We start from the raw sequence: 12056 nt of genomic DNA, 5'->3' as shown, positions 1-12056 counted from the left end.
AGCCAAATCAGGAATGAACTTGCATTCACAATTGCTTCAAAGAGAATAAAATACCTAGGAATCCAACTTGCAAGGGATGTAAAGGACCTCTTCAAGGAGAACTACAAACCACTGCTCAGTGAAATCAAAGAGGACACAAACAAATGGAAGAATATACCATGCTCATGGATAGGAAGAATCAATATCGTGAAAATGGCCATACTGCCCATGGTTATTTATAGATTCAATGCCATCCCCATCAAGCTACCAATGAGTTTCTTCACAGAATTGGAAAAAACGGCTTTAAAGTTCATATGGAACCAAAAAAGAGCCCGCATTGCCAAGACAATCCTAAGTCAAAAGGACAAAGCCAGAGGCGTCACGCTACCTGACTTCAAACTATACCACAAGGTTACAGAAACCAAAACAGCATGGTACTGGTACCAAAACAGAGATATAGACCATTGGAACAGAACGGAGCCCTCAGAAATAATGCCACACATCTACAACCATCTGATCTTTGACAAACCTGACATAAACAAGAAATGGGGAAAGGATTCCCTATTTAATAAATGGTGCTGGGAAAATTGGCTAGCCATAAGTAGAAAGCTGAAACTAGATCCTTTCCTTACTCCTTACACCAAGATTAATTCAAGATGGATTGGAGACTTAAATGTTAGACCTATTACCATAAAAACCCTAGAAGAAAATCTAGGTAGTACCATTCAGGACACAGGCATGGGCAAGGACTTCATGTCTAAAACACCAAAAGCAACGGCAGCAAAAGCCAAAATTGACAAATGGGATCTAAATAAACTAAAGAGCTTCTGCACAGCAAAAGAAACTACCATCAGAGTGAACAGGCAACCTACAGAATGGGAGAAAATTTTTGCAATCTACTCATCTGACAAAGGGCTAATTTCCAGAATCTACAAAGAACTCAAACAAATATACAAGAAAAAAACAAACAACCCCATCCAAAAGTGGGGAAAGGATATGAACAGACATTTCTCAAAAGAAGACATTCATACAGCCAACAGACACATGAATAAATGCTCATCATCACTGGCCATCAGAGAAATGCAAATCAAAACCACAATGAGATACCATCTCACACCAGTTAGAATGGCAATCATTAAAAAATCAGGAAACAACAGATGTTGGAGAGGATGTGGAGAAATAGGAACTTTTACACTGTTGGTGGGATTGTAAACTAGTTCAACCATTATGGAAAACAGTATGGCAATTCCTCAAGGATCTAGAACTAGATGTACCATATGACCCAGCGATCCCACTACTGGGTATATACCCAAAGGATTATAAATTATGCTACTACAAAGACACAAGCACATGTATGTTTATTGCGGCACTATTCACAATAGCAAAGACTTGGAATCAACCCAAATGTCCATCAGTGACAGACTGGATTAAGAAAATGTGGCACATATACACCATGGAATACTATGCAGCCATAAAAAACGATGAGTTTGCGTCCTTTGTAGGGACATGGATACAGCTGGAAACCATCATTCTTAGCAAACTATCACAAGAAGAGAAAACCAAACACCACATGTACTCACTCATATGTGGGAACTGAACAATGAGCTCACTTGGACTCGGGAAGGGGAACATCACACAATGGGGCATATCATGGGGAGGGGGGATGGGGGAGGGATTGCATTGGGGAGTTATACCTGATATAAATGATGAATTGATGGGTGCTGACGAGTTGATGGGTGCAGCACACCAACATGGCACATGTATACATATGTAACAAACCTGCACGTTATGCACATGTACCCTAGAACTTAAAGTATAATAATAAAAAAAAGAAAAAGGAAATATCCTCAGATAATAACTAGAGAGAAGCTTTCTGAGAGATTGCATTCTGATGTGTGACTGCATCACACAGAGTTCCACCCTTCCCTTCTTGGAACAGTTTCCTAACACTGTTGTCGTGGATTCTTCAAAGTGATATTTGGGAGCTCATTGAGAGCTATGGTGAAAAAGAAGTGTCCTCAGATGAAAACTGGAAAGAAGCCTTCTGAGAAAGGGCATTGCGATGTGTGAATGAAACTCACAGACGTACACGTTTCTCTTCAGTGATCAGTATGCTAACACAGTTTTCTTGAAATCTGCAATGGGATACTTCTTAGCGCAATGAAGCATACAGTGACAAAAGAACTATCCTCAGATGAAAACTAGAAAGAAGCTTTCTTAGAAACTTCTTGGTGATGTGTGAATTCGTCTCCCAGAGTTACACTTCATGTTTCATGGAGCAGTCCATTAACACTGTCTTTGAGGAACCTGAGAAGTTCTACTTTGGATCACATTGAGGTCTATGCTGATAAAGGAAATATCATCAGTTCCAAATATGAAAGAAGCTTTCTGAGAAACTTCTTTGTCATCTGTGAATTCATCTCACAGAGTTACAACTTAGTCATCAGGAAGCATTTTGCTCACACTCTTTTCGTGAAATCTGTAAAGTGATATTTGGGAGCCCATTGGGGCCCATGGTGAAAAAGGAAATAGCCTCAGATAATAACTAGAGAGAAGATTTCTGAGAGGTTGCTTTCTGATGTGTGACTTCATGACACAGATTCCCACCCTTCCCTTCTTGGAACAGTTTGCTAACACTGGTGTCATGGATTCTGCAAAGTGATATTTGGGAGCTCATTGAGGGCTATGGTGAAAAAGGAAATATCCTCAGATGAAAACTGGAAAGAAGCCTTCTGAGTAACTGCATTGTGATGTGTGAATGCAACTCACAGAGTTACACGTTTCTCTTCCGTTATCAGTTTGGTAACACAGTTTTCTTGAAATCTGCAATGGGATACTTCTTAGTGCAATGAAGCTTATGGTGACAAATGAAATATCTTCCAATGAAAACTAGAAAGAAACTTTCTTAGAAACCTCTTGGCGATGTGGGAATTCATCGCAGAATTACACTTATGTTTCATGGAGCAGTCCATTAACACTCTCTTTGAGGAACATGAGAAGGGCTAGTTTGGATCGCATTGAGGGCTACGCTGATAAAGGAAATATCATTTAAAAACGAGAAAGAAGCTTTCTGAGAAACTTTTCTGTGATCTGTGAATTCATCTCAGGGAGTTACAACTTTTTCTTCAGGAAGCTCTTTCCTAACACACTTTTCGTGGAATCTGCAAAGTGATATTTTGGAGCCCAATGGGGCCCATGGTGAAAAAGGAAATATCCTCAGATAATAAGTAGAGAGAAGCTTTCTGAGATACTGCTTTCTGATGTGTGACTTCATCACACAGAGGTCCACCCTTGCCTTCTAGGAACAGTTTGCTAACATTGTTGTCGTGGATTCTGCAAAGTGATATTTCGGAGCTCATTGAGGGATATGGTGAAAAAGGAAATATCCTCAGATAAAAACTGGAAAGAAGCGTTCTGAGAAACTACATTGCAATGTGTGCATTCAACTCATTGAGTTACACGTTTTTCTTCATTGATCAGTTTGATAACACAGTTTTCTTGAAATCTGCAATGGGATATTTCTTAGCGCAATGAAGCTTATGGTGACAAAGGAAGTATCCTCAGATGAAAAATAGAAAGAAGCTTGTTAGAAACTTCTTGGTGACGTGTGAATTTGTCTCACAGAGTTACACTTATGTTTCATGGAGCAGTCCATTAACACTGTCTTTTAGGATCCTGAGAAAAGCTTCTTTGGATCGCATTGAGGCCTACGCTGATAAAGGAAATATCAGCAGTTAAAATCGTGAAAGAATTAGTTTTCGAATAAGGAGTAAGGAAAGCATCCAGTTTCAGCTTTCTACTTCTGGTGAGCCAATTTTCCCAGCACCATGTATTAAATAGGGAATCTTTTCCCCATTTCTTGTTTCTCTCAGGTTTGTCAAAAATCAGATGGCTGTAGATATGAGGTATTATTTCTGAGGACTCTGTTCTATTCCGTTGGTCTATATCTCTGCTTTCGTACCAATACCAGGCTGTTTTGGTTACTGTAGCCTTGTAATATAGTTTGAAGTCAGGTAGCGTGATGCCTCCACCTTTGTTCTTACGACATAGGATTGTCTTGGCAATGCAGACTCTTTTTTGTTTCCATATGGACGTTAAAGCCGTATTTTCCAATTCTGTGAAGAAACTCATTGGTAGCTTGATGGGGATGGCGTTGAATCTCTAAATAACCTTGGGCAGTATGGCCACTTTCACGACATTGATTCTTCCTATCCATGAGCATGGTATGTTCTTCCATTTGTTAGTTTCCTCTTTTGTTTCACTCAGCAGTGGTTTGTAGTTCTCCCTGTAGAGGTCCTTTACATCCCTTGTAAGTTGGATTCCTAGGTATTTTATTCTCTTTGAAGCAATTGTGAATGGAAGTTCATTCATGATTTGGCTCTTTGTTTGTCTGTTACTGGTGTATAAGAATGCTTGTGATTTTTGCACATTAATTTTGTATCCTGAGACTTTGCTGAAGTTGCTTATCAGCTTAAGGAGATTTTGGGCTGAGACGATGGGGTTTTCTAAATATACAACCATGTCATCTGCAAACAGGGACAATTTGACTTCTTCTTTTCCTAACTGAATACTCTTTATTTCTTTCTCTTGCCTGATTGCCCTATTCAGAACTATCAACACTATGTTGAATAGGAGTGGTGAGAGAGGGCATCCCTGTCTTGTGCCAGTTTTCAAAGGGAATTTTTCCACATCTTGCCCATTCAGTATGATATTGGCTGTGGGTTTGTCATAAATAGCTCTTACTATTTTGAGGTACGTTAGATCAATATCGAATTTATTGAGAGTTTTTATCATGAAGGGCTGTTGAATTTTGTCAAAAGCCTTTTCTGCATCTATTGAGGTAATCATGTGGTTCTTGTCTTTGGTTCTGTTTATATGCTGGATTACGTTTATTGATTTGCAAATGTGGAACCAGCCTTGTATTCCAGGGATGAAGCCCACTTGATCATGGTGGATAAGCTTTTTGAGGTGCTGCTGAATCCGGTTTCCCAGTATTTTATTTAGGATACCATCAGAGTGAACCGGCAACCTACACAATGGGAAAAATTTTTGCAATCTACTCATCTGACAAAGGGCTAATATCCAGAATATACAAAGAACTCAAACAAATTTACATGAAAAAACAAACAACCCCATCAATAAGTGGGCAAAGGATATGAACAGACATTTCTCAAAAGAAGACATTCATACAGCCAACACACACATGAAAAAATGCTCATCATCACTGGCCATCAGAAAAATGCAAATCAAAACCACAATGAGATACCATCTCACACCAGTTAGAATGGCAATCATTAAAAAGTCAGGAAACAACAGGTGCAGGAGAGGATGTGGAGAAATAGGAACACTTTTACACTCTTGGTGGGATTGTAAACTAATTCAACCATTATGGAAAACAGTACAGCGATTCCTCATGGATCTAGAACTAGATGTACCATATAACCCTGCCATCCCACTACTGGGTATATACCCAAAGGATTATAAATCATGTTGCTATAAAGACACACGCACACGTACATTTATTGCGGCATTATTCACAATAGCAAAGACTTGGAATCAACACAAATGTCCATCTGTCACGGACTGGATTAAGAAAATGTGGCACATATACACCATGGAATATCATGCAGCCATAAAAAAAGGATGAGTTTTCGTCCTTTGTAGGGACATCGATGCAGCTGGAAACCATCTTTCTTAGCAAACTATCACAAGAAGGGAAAACCAAACACCGCATATTCTCACTCACAGGTGGGAAGTGAACAATGACATCACTTGGACTCAGGAAGGGGAACATCACACACCGGGGCCTATCATGTGGTGGGTGGAGGTGGGAGGGATTGCATTGGCAGTTATACCTGATATAAATGACGAATTCATAGGGGCTGACGAGTTGAAGGGTGCAGCACACCAACATGGCAGAAGTTTACATATGTAAGAAACCTGCAGGTTATGCTCATGTACCATAGAACTTAAAGTATATTAAAAAAAAAAAAAAGCGAAAAAAAAAAACTGTGAAAGAAGCTTTCTGAGAAACTTCTTTGTGATCTGGGTGTTCATGTCACACAGTTACAACTCAGTCCTCAGGAAGCAGTTTCCTAACAATGTTTTCGTGGAATCTGCAAAGGGATATTTTGAAGCCCATTGGGGCCCATGGTGAAAAAGGAAATATCCTTTGATAATAACTAGAGAGAAGGTTACTGAGAGATTGCTTTCTGATGTGTGACTTCATCACACAGAGTTCCACCCTTCCCTTCCTGGAACAGTTTGCTAATACTCATTTCGTGGATTCTACAAAGTGTTATTTAGGGGCTCATTGAGGGCTTTGATGAAAAAGGAAATATCCTCAGATAAAACCTGAAAGAAGCTTTCTGAGAAACTGCATTGCAATGTGTGAATGCAACTCACAGATTTACACGTTTCTCTTCAGTGATCAGTTTGCTAACACTGTTTCCTTGAAATCTGCAGTGGGATACTTCTTAGCGCTATGAAGCTTACCATGAAAAAGGAAATATCCTCAGATGAAAACTTGAAAGAAGCTTTCTTAGAAACTTCTTGGTGATGAATGAATTCATCTCAAATAGTTACACTTATGCTTCATGGAGCAGTCCATTAACACTGTCTTTGAGGAACCTGAGAAGGGCTACTTTGGATCGCATTGAGGCCTACGATGATAAAGGAAATATCATCAGTTAAAAACGTGAAAGAAGCTTTCTGAGAAACTTTTTTTTGATCTGTGAATTCATCTCACAGAGTTACAACTTAGTCCTCAGGAAGCAGTTTGCTAACACACTTTTTGTGCAATCTTCAAAGAGATATTTGGGAGCCCTTTGGGGCCCAAAGATAAAAAGGAAACATCTTCAGATAATAACTAGAGAGAAGCTTTGTGAGAGATTGCTTTCTGATGTGTGACTTCATCACACAGGGTTCCACCCTTCCCTTCTTGGAACAGTTTGCTAACACTTTTGTCGTGGATTCTGCAAAGTGATATTTGGGAGCTCTGAAACTGCTCTGTGTCACGTGAATTCTCTTCACACAGTTAATCTACTCTTTTCATTGCGCAGTATAATAACACTGTTTTTGTTTAGTTTGCGATGGGATATTCACTAGCGCTTTGAGGCTTACAGTGAGAAAGGAAACGATTTCAGAGAGAAACAGGAGAGAAGCTTTCTGAGCAGCTGCTTTGTGACGTGTGCATTCCACTCACAGAAATATACATTTCTTCCCCTAGAGGATTCCGGAATCCCTTTAGGAGAAAAGGCTACAAAGAGATATTCGGGAGTACAGTGATGAGTATGGTGAAAAAGGAAATATCCTCAGACAAAAACTGGAAAGAAGATTTCTGTGAAGCTGCTTTGTGTTAGATATATTTATTAATCTCAGATAGTAAAACTTTTTTTATATTACACAGTTTGGAAACGTCGTCATGCAAGGATATGTGAAGGGACATTCAGAAGCACATTCAGCCCTACGGTGAAAAAGGAGATATCTTCAGATAAAAACTGAATAGAAGGTTTCTGAGAAACTACTTTGTTATGTATGCATTATACTAAAGAGTTATACCTATTTTCTCACAAGGCAGTGTTTGAACACTGTTCCTGTGAAACTGAAAATGTCATATTTCAGAACGCCTTGAGGACTATGGTGAATAGTGAAATATGCTGAAATAAAATCGAGGAACAAGCGTTCCAAGAATCTGCTCTCTGATATGTGCCTTCACTTCACAGAGTTAATGCTTACTCTATGTTGCCCAGTTTCGAAACACTGTCTCTGAAGGATCTGTGCAGGAATCTGCTCTCTGATCTGTCCATTCACTTCACAGGGTTAATGCTTACTCTATGTTGCCCAGTTTCGAAACTCTGTCTTTGAAGAATCTGTGAAGGAATATTTAGTGATGCCCAGAGGCTTGTTGGAAGTGAGGAAACGTCTTAGTGTTTAGTGTGTGATGGGATATTCGGAGCACTTTGAGGCTTATGGTGAAAAAGGAAATATGTTCAGACCAAAACTGGAGAGAATCTTTCCGAGAAACTGCTTTGTGACGTGTGCATTCAAGTCACAGTGTTATAACTCTCTTCTCATACAGCGTTGGGGAAACCATTGTGGAGAAACAGATACCAAGTGATATTTGGGAGCATGTTGATGTTGATGGTGAAAACGGAAATAGCCTGAGACGAAAACTGAAAAGAAGCTTTCTAGGAAACTTCTCTGGATATGTGTAATCATCTCACATAGAAAAAGCTTTCTTTACATTACACTGCTTGGAAACTGTCATGGACGGATCCACGAAGGGACCTTCGGGAGCGCATTCTGGACTCTGGTGAAAAAGGAAGTATCTTCAGATAAAAACTGGAAAGAAGCTTTCTGTGAATCTGCTTTTTGCTATGTTTATTCATCTCACATAGATGATGCTTTCTTACATTTTCCAACTTGGAAACTCCCTCGTGGATGAATCTGCGAAGGAATATTTGGCATCACATTTGGGCCTCTGGTAAAATAGGAAATATAGTCAGATAAAAACTGGAGCGAAGTTTTCTGAGAAATTGTTTGGTGATGCGTACATTCTATTTGGGGAGTTATAACTTTCTTCTCATAAGGCACAGTTTGAACACTGTTCCTGTAAAACCAAAAGAGTGATATTCGGAGCACATTGAAGACTAGGGCAAAAAGTGAAATGTCGTCCAATTGATGGGTGCTGACGAGTTGATGGGTGCAGCACACCAACATGGCACATGTATACATATGTAACCTGCACGTTATGCACATGTACCCTAGAACTTAAAGTATAATAAAAAAAAAAAAAAAACAAAAAAAAAAACAAAAAGAAGCACCGGAAGAAAGTGCTCTCTGACATGTCCATTCTTTTCACAGTGTTAAATCTTACTCTGCATTTCCCAGTTAGAAAGTCGGTCTTTCAGGGTTCTGTGAAGTGATAGTAAGTCGTGACCAGAGGCCTGTGTGAGGCAAGGAAATGTCTTCCATCGAAAATCAGAGAGAAGCTTTCTGCACAACTCTTTTGTGATGTTTGTATTCATCTCACAAAATTAAATCATTCTTTGGATTGAGCTGTTTGAAATCACTGTTTCTGTGGAATCTGAGAAAGGACTTTTGGAAGCGCTCTTTAGAATACACTGAAAAAGAAATAACTCTGAGAGAATCCAGAGGAAGGTTTCTGTGAAACTGCTCTGTGTCATGTGAATTGGTCACATAGTTAAACTTCTCTTTTCATTGAGCTGTATCATAACACTGTTTTTGCTTAGTCTGCAAAGGGATACTCTGGAGGGCTTTTAGGCTTATGGTAAGAAAAGAAACATCTTCATATAGAAACTGCAGAGAATCTTTCTGGGGAGCTGCTTTTTTGACGTGTGCATTCCACTCACAGAAATATACCTTTCTTCTAGTGTTTTAGACATCAAGTACTTGCCCATGCCTATGTTCCCAGTGGTACTACCAAGGTTTTCTTCTAGGGTTTTTATGGTATTTGGTCTAACATTTAAGTGTCTAATCCATCTTGAATTAATTTTCGTATAAGGAGTAAGGAAAGATTTCTGCGAAACTGCTTTGTGTTAGATATATTTATTCATCTCACGTAGTTAAAACTTTAATTATATTAAGCAGTTTGGAAATGTCAGATTCCATGAGGGGACGTTTGGGAGCACATAAAGGTCGACCGTGAAAGAGGAGATATCTTCAGGTAAAAACTGCATAGAAGCTTTCTGAGAAACTACTTTGTGATGTATGCATTCCACTCAGGGAGATTCTTGGAACGCTTCTTCCTCAATTTCATTTCAGTGTATTTCACTATTCGCCATATTCCTCAAAGCGTTCTGAAATATCCCTGAGTTATACCTCTATTCTCACAGTCACTGTTCCTTGAAACCGAAAAGGTGATATTTCGGAACACATTGAGGACAATGGCGAATAGTGAAATATACTGAAATAAAATTGAGGAAGAAGTTTTCCAAGAATTTGCTCTCTGATATGTGCATTCACTTCACAGAGTTAATGGTTACTCTATGTTGCCCAATTTCGAAACTCTGAATTTGAAGGATCTGTCAAGGGATATTTAGTGATGCCCGGAGGCTCGCGGTGAGTGAGGAAACGTCTTCCCATGAAACCTGCAGAGAAACATTCTTAGCAAGTGCTTTGCGATGTGTGTATTCATCTCCTAGAGGTAAAACATTCTTTGGATTGAGCAGCTTGAAATCACTGTTTTTGTGGAATCTGAGGAAGGACATTTCGGAACGATCCTTAGAATATGGAGAAAGAAATATCATCAGGTAAAATCCAGAAGGAAGCTTTCTGTGAAACTGCTCTGTGTCGTCTTAGTTCCTCTCAGCCAGATAAGCCTCTCTTTTCATTGAGCAATTTTTTAACCCTGTGTATGTTTAGCGTGTGATGGGATATTCAGGAGCACTTTGAGGCTAACGTTGAAAAAGAAAATATGTTCAGACCGAAAATAGAGAGAAGCTTTCAGAGGAAAAGCTTTGTGATGTGTGCATTCCACTCACAGTGTTATATCTCTCTTTTCACACAACGACGGGGAACCCTTTTGGAGAAACAGGTACCAAGTGATATTCGGGAGTATGTTGATGTCGATGGTGAAAAGAGAAATAGCCTCAGACAAAAACTGGAAAGAAACCTTTTAGGAAACTACTCTGTGATATGTGTAATCATCTCACATAGATAAAGCTTTCTTTAAATTATGCAGCTAGGACACTGTCATGGAGGGACCGAAGAAGGGACCATCCTGAGTACATTCTGGACTATGGTGAAAAAGGAAATATCTTCAGATATATCCTGGAAAGAAGATTTCTGTGAATATGCTTTTTGATACCTTTATTCATCTCACATGGATGAAGCTTTCTTTACATTATGCAGCTTGGAAACTCCCTCATGGATAGATGCACAAAGGGATATTTGGGATCACATTCGGGCCAATGGTGAAATAGGAAACATACTGAGATGAAAGTGGAGAGAATATTTCTGAGAAATGGCTTGGTGATGTGCGCATTCCACTCAGGAAGTTATAACTTTCTTCTCCTAAGGCAGAGTTTGAACACAGTTCTTGTAAAATGAAAAGAGTGATATTCGGAGCACATTGAAGACTATGGCAAAAAGCGAAATGTCGTCCAATAAAAAACAGAAAGAAGCACGCGAAGAAAGTGCTCTGTGACATGTCCATTCTTATAACAGGGTTAAAGCTTACTCTATATTTCCCAGTTTGAAAGTCGGTCTTTGAGGGTTCTGGGAAGGGATAGTAAGTGGAGACCGGAGGCCTGTGTTAGGCAAGGAAAAGTCTTCCATCAAAAATCAGAGAGAAGCTTTCTGCGCAACTTTTTTGTGATGTTTGTATTCATCTCATAGAGTTAAATCATTCCTTGGAATGAACAGTTTGAAATCAGTCTTCAAGTGGAATCTGAGAAGGATATTTGGAAACGCTATTTAGAATATCCTGAAAAAGAAATAACCTCAGAAAGAAACCAGAAAGAAGCTTTCTGTGAAACTGCTCTGTGTCACGTGAATTCCACTCACAGAATTAAGCTTCTCTTTTCAGTAAGCTGTATCATAACTCTGTTTTTCTTTAGTCTGGGAAGGGATATTCTGGAGGGCTTTGAGGCTTACGGTGAGAAAGGAAACCTCTTCAGATGGAAAGTGGAGAGAAGCTTTCTGAGAAGCTGTTTTGTGATGTCTGCATTCCACTCACAGAAATATACCTTTCTTCTCCTAGAGGATTCCGGATTCCCTTTTGGAGAAAAAGCGACCAAAAGATATTCGGGAGTATAGTGACGACTGTTGTGAAAAAGGAAATATACTCAGAAAAAGAAACTGTAAAGAATATTTTTGCGAACCTGCTTTGTGTTGGATATATTTATTCATCTCACATAGTTAAAACTTTAACTATATTACGCAGTTTGGAATCTCCGTCATGAACAGTTCTGCGAAGGGACATTCGGGAGCAAATTCAGGCCTACGGTGAAAGAGGAGTTATCTTCAGATAAAAATGGGATAGAAACTTTCTGAGAAACTACTTTGAGATGTATGCATTCCACTCAAGGAGTTATAGCTCTTTTCTCACAAAG

Source organism: Piliocolobus tephrosceles, chromosome 2 (genome assembly GCF_002776525.5).
Source record: "Piliocolobus tephrosceles isolate RC106 chromosome 2, ASM277652v3, whole genome shotgun sequence".
Lineage (NCBI taxonomy): Eukaryota > Metazoa > Chordata > Mammalia > Primates > Cercopithecidae > Piliocolobus > Piliocolobus tephrosceles.
This window is presented reverse-complemented; position numbering follows the sequence as displayed.